Genomic DNA, 6,924 nt, shown 5'->3' on the forward strand with positions numbered 1-6,924 from the left:
CTGTGTCTCTAAAACCCTCTAGGGATGTTTCAGATACACTTGTTTACACCTATTAACTTTATATAAGCAATTCATGCTACAAAGTCATTGGTTAAATCAGGCCCAAGCAAGACACAACTCATAGTGACCAAGCCATAACAGAGTTCACATTAATGATTCAGGGACTCTTGTGCCAGCCTTCCTGAGCAGGGATTGGGCAGCATCCATTGTCTCCCATCTTCCCCCCCTCTTGTGAAATCCCTCCATGTATCAGAAGAAGAAATAACATGAAGAATGGCTTCCATCCTCAGAATTGTGGAGAAGTGACAATCAGAGAGTTGATGGTCTCTGGACTGTGAGTGACATAGCCAGCAGTGTGCCTAGCAGGGCAAAGCCTTGAGTCATGGATTGCATGAACTGTAAGCAATTGCCCTGCCAGTGACTTATGCCTTGATACCTGTATAGTCTCTCCTCATTAGCACCACATCCCTGCACTGCCTCACCAGGGATGCTCTGTGACTTCTCATCTCCAGCATCCTAGGAAACCTGACTCACCACTAATGAAAAGTAGTATTAAAGAGAGATAGGGACACAGAAAATTCCCAACACTGATGATGATGATGATGATGATGATGATGATGATGATGATGATGTGTGTGTGTGTGTGTGTGTGTGTGTGTGTGTTTACAATTACATGTGTGTTTAGGTATGAGTCTGTATGTACCTGTGTGTGTGAATATTTCTCTGTGGGTGTGCATGTATGATATGTTTGTACACGAGGGCATTTGTTTATCATGGAGCATGTGGAGAGCTCTGGGGTAATTCTGGGGTGTCAGCCCTCACCTCATGCTTTGTTGGATGCAGAGTGCCTTGCGTTGCTTGAAACAGGGATACTCATTCCCAGCTAACTCCCCATGAGCTTCCATAAAGTTTCTCCTGTCTTCAACTCCCATATTCCTGTACAGCTGCTTGGATTTCATCTGTGTGCCTACATGTCTGTGTTTTTTCATGTGGGATAGAAGAATATACATACAAATACATATCCACCTGAGATTCTCAGGTTTCTGCAGCAAGCTCAAATAACTGTTGAGACAGCATACTAGACAATATTGTGGTATTGTGATTATTGTTTTCACTTTCAGTTTTATGCAGTTCTATCCACCCTGAAGAAATAGATGAGGCCACTACACAGTGGAAGGGTCTGCATTCTCTCTCTGTGTCTTCAGCAAATCCTTATGACTGTAAAGTTGTCAATGGTACAGCTAGCTGTACAATGCTTGGTTTTACATCTTTGCTGATCCTTAATTCCCTGAGAAAAGTACAGTGGAGAACTTTTCCTAACATTTCTGCTGGTCCCTCCTGCTAACTCATGCTAAAGCTAAGGCTGTCTCTGCTAGATAGTGCCACCATTGCTGATTCCTGTTTGCTATTCTAACTCTACTGAACATAAATAAGGGGGCACCTGGATTTGAACCAGGGACCTCTTGATCTGCAGTCAAATGCTCTACCCCTGAGCTATACCCCCATTGGTATTGGTGTACACAGTTAGCAATTTACATCTCTGTGGTGATGTACTATGACTGACTATAAAGTTAAATTACAGATGCTCACAAACCCACTTTCCAGAAGTTGCCAGACCTGACTGGTGAGATGCCTTCCTCAGCTCTGCAGCTTTCCAGGCTTTGAATAGTATCATCACCAGAGAAAAGGATCAAAGCAGACTGCAGACCCTGAGCCCACTTCACACTGCAGACCCTGAGCCACTTCACACTGCTGTCCAGGGTTAGCTCCTGAGCTGGCCAACTATCTATTACCCGAGCCCCCAGACACCCCTCTCTTCCTTCCCTGAAGACAGATGGGCTGTCACTCAGAGTTCTCACAGGGCCCTAGCTGGCACTGTCAGCAGCATCACTGCAGGATCCCTCTCTTCCTGCAGCAGCAGCTCAGCCAGTCTTTAGTCTCTGAGGTTGAAGCAAGTAAGCAGTGTGCTCTGGAAGAGGGAGAGAAGTTCAAGGAGAAATGTCCACCCTATACAGACCAACCAACTTTCTGATTTGTCTCCTTATTCTTGACCACAGGTTTACCAGAGAGTCATAGAGGGAGATACTTTTATAGTTAGGTTCTCCTTTCTGGTCCCTGGACATTGTCTTCCTCTATAACTGCTATGCCTGAAAAACTGCAGAATTTTCTGTCATAGTCCTTGTCTTGTCTTTATGAATTCAAAAGAACCAAAGAAGCTAGATATGCTGGAATAGGGGAGACAGATATTAATAACAAGGACACCAAGCCTGCAGGAAGAGATGGGAGGAGACTATCCATCTACATGACAGGTGTTCAATGGAGCCTGGAGCTCCCATTTTGGCTGAGATGTGAATGAAAGAAACATAGGACTGAGTGTGTGTGTGTGATGTAAATATATGGTAGGGGTAGCAGGATTTGAACCAGGGACCTCTTGATCTGCAGTCAAATGCTCTACCCCTGAGCTCTATCCCTTCCCTCTCAGGCATGTCTAATAAGTGTCTTTCACCTTCTACATTCCTAAAACTTATTAAGTTTTTTTGTTGTCTCATGAGATTTGGTAAAACCAGTAATACTGCCACCACAAACAACACAGAGAGGTTCCTCTCCTGCCCACAGTGTCTCCAATTCTGCCCCTGTTGTCACGTGAGCACTCTCCCTGGAGACATGAGAACATAAGCTATTACAAGGGCCTTTACATTTATATGTCTGACTTCCTCAGTAAAGTAACAAGCACTTGGTTTTGAAGAGACCCTAATGTATTTTGGGCCACGTGTGGTATCTGCATGTGAAAACATGTCTCCAGCCCATGCATGGTTTGTGTGTTAGACTCTAAGGTTGGTTGCTGCATAGCTAGTGAAAATGCCTCTTCAGGCCTGAGTGGTTCATTGAAGAGCTCTGAGAAGCATAAGGAAGATAGCTGAGCAGGTGGATAAAGAGGGCCTTTGGTTTAGAACTAGGTAATGCTGAAGCTGTGGGCCCCACCTTGCCCCTCAGATTTACCCCCAAAGCACGGATAGTTTTAATCTGATATGTGTGTGATGATTTGAGTAAGAATGTCCCCCATAAGCTCAAATATTTGAATTCTTGGTCCCCCAGTTATTAGACTTGTTTAGGAAGAATTAGAAGGTATTGAATTTTTGAAGTAAGTGTGTTCCTGGGGTTAGGCTGTGAGGTTTCAAACGCCTGATGAAGGTGCAGCCTTGTAGCTCATGGAAGCTCTCAGCACCATGCCTGCTTGCCAGTCACCCCACTCCCTACATGATGATCATGGATTCACCCTCTTAAAATGTAAGCAAGTACCCAATTAAATGTTTATAAGTTGCCTTTGCCATGTCTCCTCACAGAAATAAAACAGTAACTAGGACAATGGGTTTTGTATTTGCCAAAGGATCTTGTACAATTATATTTAGAAATGAAATGTTTTTCAAGTTTATCAAGAAAAAAAAATCCCCCTCTTTTTTGTAGCACCTCAGTGGTGCTAATGCCTTCCTTTTTCTAGATGGATTCATTCTGGCTCTATTTTCTAGTCTGTCTGTGTGCCCTTAATTAAATAAATTCACTCCTCTACAGTTTGTCCAATTTAATCCCGTCTGGAAATCAGTAACTGACTGGCTTCTGTAGGTTAGGATTGTAAGTCATATGCCTTCTGCTAGACTCATTTTTCAAATATATGTCTATCTCAACTTTTGTTTGAATTGTCTTCTATGCTTCTATCATGATGATTAGGTAATTGTATTCATGGATTATCTAGATGGTGTTAAGTGGGGCTATGATTCTGGGTAGAAGGTTTGCTTTAATAGAAACTAGTGACATTATACTTAAACATTTTCATGGAGTCAGCTAGATTCATGTTGATTTTAAATTTAATCTAGCTGACAATCAAGTTTAAGTAACATCACTGCACCCTTTGTGGACTTTACACTACACCCCTGGTTTCTAAAGTCTGCTCCCCTTGGACTGCAGGTTGCTCCAGCCTCTGTTTCTAATCAAGAAACCACAGACACTGTTCTCAATTAGGCCCTTTCTTTTGAAATGTGTTTGCATTTGCCCAAGCTGAAGCAAGCCTGTGCGGAGGGAGGTCTGTCCAGTTGTCCGTTTGCAGACCACTTGGCTCTTCTCAGTGGTGCTAATGCCTTTCAGCTGCTTTCCACTTGACCCATCTGCAGCTTTAACCTTCATCGCACCTTTCCCCTTCACTGCACGCTTTTATTATTCTGCTCCACTTGCTGCTGCTCTCTCTTATATTCGCCTGGATGAGAGCAGTGGACAGTAACAATGATACAGCTTGAATCCTATTAGTCCATTACTTTTGAATTCAGCCTCATTCAAGTTCTCAGGCCAGAGAGACACAGAGCAAAGCCAGATTATTTGCCAGAATGAAGGGCCACTAGCCCAGTTTCTGAGAGTCCTTGTCCTCCTCATTCTCCTCTGAAACCTCATGAACTGGGCTTCTCTTTGCATTATTCTCAGCATTCTGATCTTTTCTGCTCCTATTAATCCCTGCCTACGGCATCACACAGCTTCTCTAGGCCACACCTCCAAATGCTTCCACGTTCCTCCTGCTCCAAGGCCTTTAAAGCTCAGCTCACCACAGCCCCACGCCTTGGCTACAGTTCCTAGATTACTTACTTTTCTTGGTGTTGTGACCAAATTTCTGACAAGAAGCAAATTAAGGGAGGAAGAGTTCATTTTTGCTTATGATGGATACTCAGTACGTCATGTGTGGAGGAACGTGCCAGCAGGAGCATGCGGCAGATGGGCAAATGGCATCCGCAGTCAGGAACCAGAGATGAATGTCTGTGCTCAGCTCATTTTCTCCATTTTTAGTCTTGGGACCAAGCCCTTGGGACAATGCCACATATATTCCTCTTCAGTTAAATCGTTTAGGAAACATTCTTATAGACACTGTTAAGCCTGAGATTTGCAAGGAAAAAAATCCACAATTGTCCAATAAAGGCAAGCTGTATCTCAGGGTGTACCTGGCACTGGCTAGCTGATTGTCTCTTCTCAAGTTGGGATTTGAGAGACCAGCATCTGCTGGCCTCTTGAAATCTCTTTTATAGGAGAGATAAGGTGTTCACAGGGGTGAGAGAGTTGGCTGTTATACGTTGTTAGAAAGATACAATGAAAGGGAAAACCAAGGGTATATTTTCATGTAGTTGTACATCTGGTGAAGCTGATGAGGAAGGTTAACCATCGCACATGCCTCAGAAGCTGTTTGTGAACACATGAGAGTGATTACAAGCCTTCTGCCTCAGAGTGCCTTGCACACCCTCCTAGGTCACAGAGGCTTCCCAGAAGTCATGGTGCTACTTCAAATAAACTCCACGTTTCCCATTTCGCGCTCTGCAGAAACGTCCGGGGGTAGAAACTGCAGTCATGAGTTCTTCAGACACAGACACAGGCTAAGTTGTCCTTGTGAATGGAAATTCGAAGGGAGCCAAGGACCCTATCTATCCAGAGATGGTAGCCATGTGTGTTGAGACAAAACTCCCACAGAGAAGGGCAGACAGAAGGCTGTAAGGATAAGCACTCTGGAGGAGACAGCCATGCCTGGGGAAGCTCACCTGTGGATGCCTCCAGAGACGCTCTCTACAGTCTGTTTCCTCTTCTTCCCTCGCAGTAGAACTCTAGCATTTTGGAATTCAAAGATGAAACAGAATGTTTACAAGTAAAACACTAAAGGGGTTGAAGTCACACAATTTTAAATCACTGACCACTTTACCTGCCTGCAAATATTCTATCTTTGTCTACAGCTGCCCACATGTTCAGTTGTCTCTAATATGCATTTAAACTGTACTTATTTTTTCTCAGTGTGGGACTGGTTCCAATGTAAATTGAACCCACCCCTACTCTTCTCCCTCATCAAACCCCAATGTCCTTCCACTCAGCAACCCACTACAACAAAGACATTGACTTGAAGAGCCAGTACTGTTACTCTGAACAGGCATTTAGAGTGAGCCAGTGGTGCAAGACAAGTGCCCTGATGGCCTTAGATGACACAGTCTTTCCCTCTTCCTTGCTTATAGTTCTGACTGTACAGTCAGCTGCAAATGCATCACCCTCAGATGACAAGAAACTATCTGGAACATCTTGGGCTCTGCTTCCATCCCTCCAGAGCAGTACATCCTGTTATGCTCAGTGATCCCAAACCCCACAGGGACAGCCCTAGAATAGAGGGCCCTTGGGCTACTGCCACTGTGATATAAAGTGGGGCGTGCCTAAATGAGATTCCATCTGCTCTGGGCAGGTTTCCTAACCCTGGGTGACCTGCTCACCATGAATCCTAGAGCTCTATTATTTGCTGCTGCCTATCTAGGAAGAATGATGTAGCTTTATGTTATTTAACTTCTGTGAAAATTCACTCATTAAAGGCATGCAATAGGTAGAATTTTCAGATTGATAACCACATGTGGTGATTCTACTTAACTGGTGAATTTGTTATCCCAAGAAAGTGACAAAATGAAATAAGGAAGGATGCTGCTGAAAAGTTAACTTCTCAGACCCCAGTTCGGACCTAACAAATCAAAGTCTGGGGATGATTAGGGAATCTGCACAAGCTGCACTCTCAGACCATTCTGGAACTCGGACACATTTGAAAACATTTAAGGTATACTTCTGTTGTTGTTGGATATTTAATAACATTATTAATTCTTATTATGACCCAGTCAATTCCCCAATAATTGAGACAGTCCTATTGATTTATTTTATCAGCTTTATCACAATTGCTAGGTGATTACCTCTAATCTATTTTTCTATTTCCCAGCTATGCTCCCCAAGTTGCTTACTGTTTGAGTCTCCCCTAGGCTGCTTTTGTCTATTCAGGCTTTCTTCTTCTTCTTCTTCTTCTTCTTCTTCTTCTTCTTCTTCTTCTTCTTCTTCTTCTTCTTCTTCTTCTTCTTCTTCTTCTTCTCTCTCTCTCTC

The 6,924-nt window shown here is 43.6% G+C and overlaps 1 non-coding gene across 1 annotated transcript; it reads right to left on the reverse strand.

Moving 5' to 3' along the window:
- Positions 1-1,432: 1,432 nt before the first annotated feature.
- Positions 1,433-1,504, reverse strand: Trnac-gca. Its single transcript has one exon. It is a non-coding gene; the product is annotated as a tRNA-Cys (tRNA).
- Positions 1,505-6,924: the final 5,420 nt, after the last annotated feature.

The sequence above is a fragment of the Mus pahari genome, chromosome 2 (assembly GCF_900095145.1).
Source record: "Mus pahari chromosome 2, PAHARI_EIJ_v1.1, whole genome shotgun sequence".
NCBI classification, from domain to species: domain Eukaryota; kingdom Metazoa; phylum Chordata; class Mammalia; order Rodentia; family Muridae; genus Mus; species Mus pahari.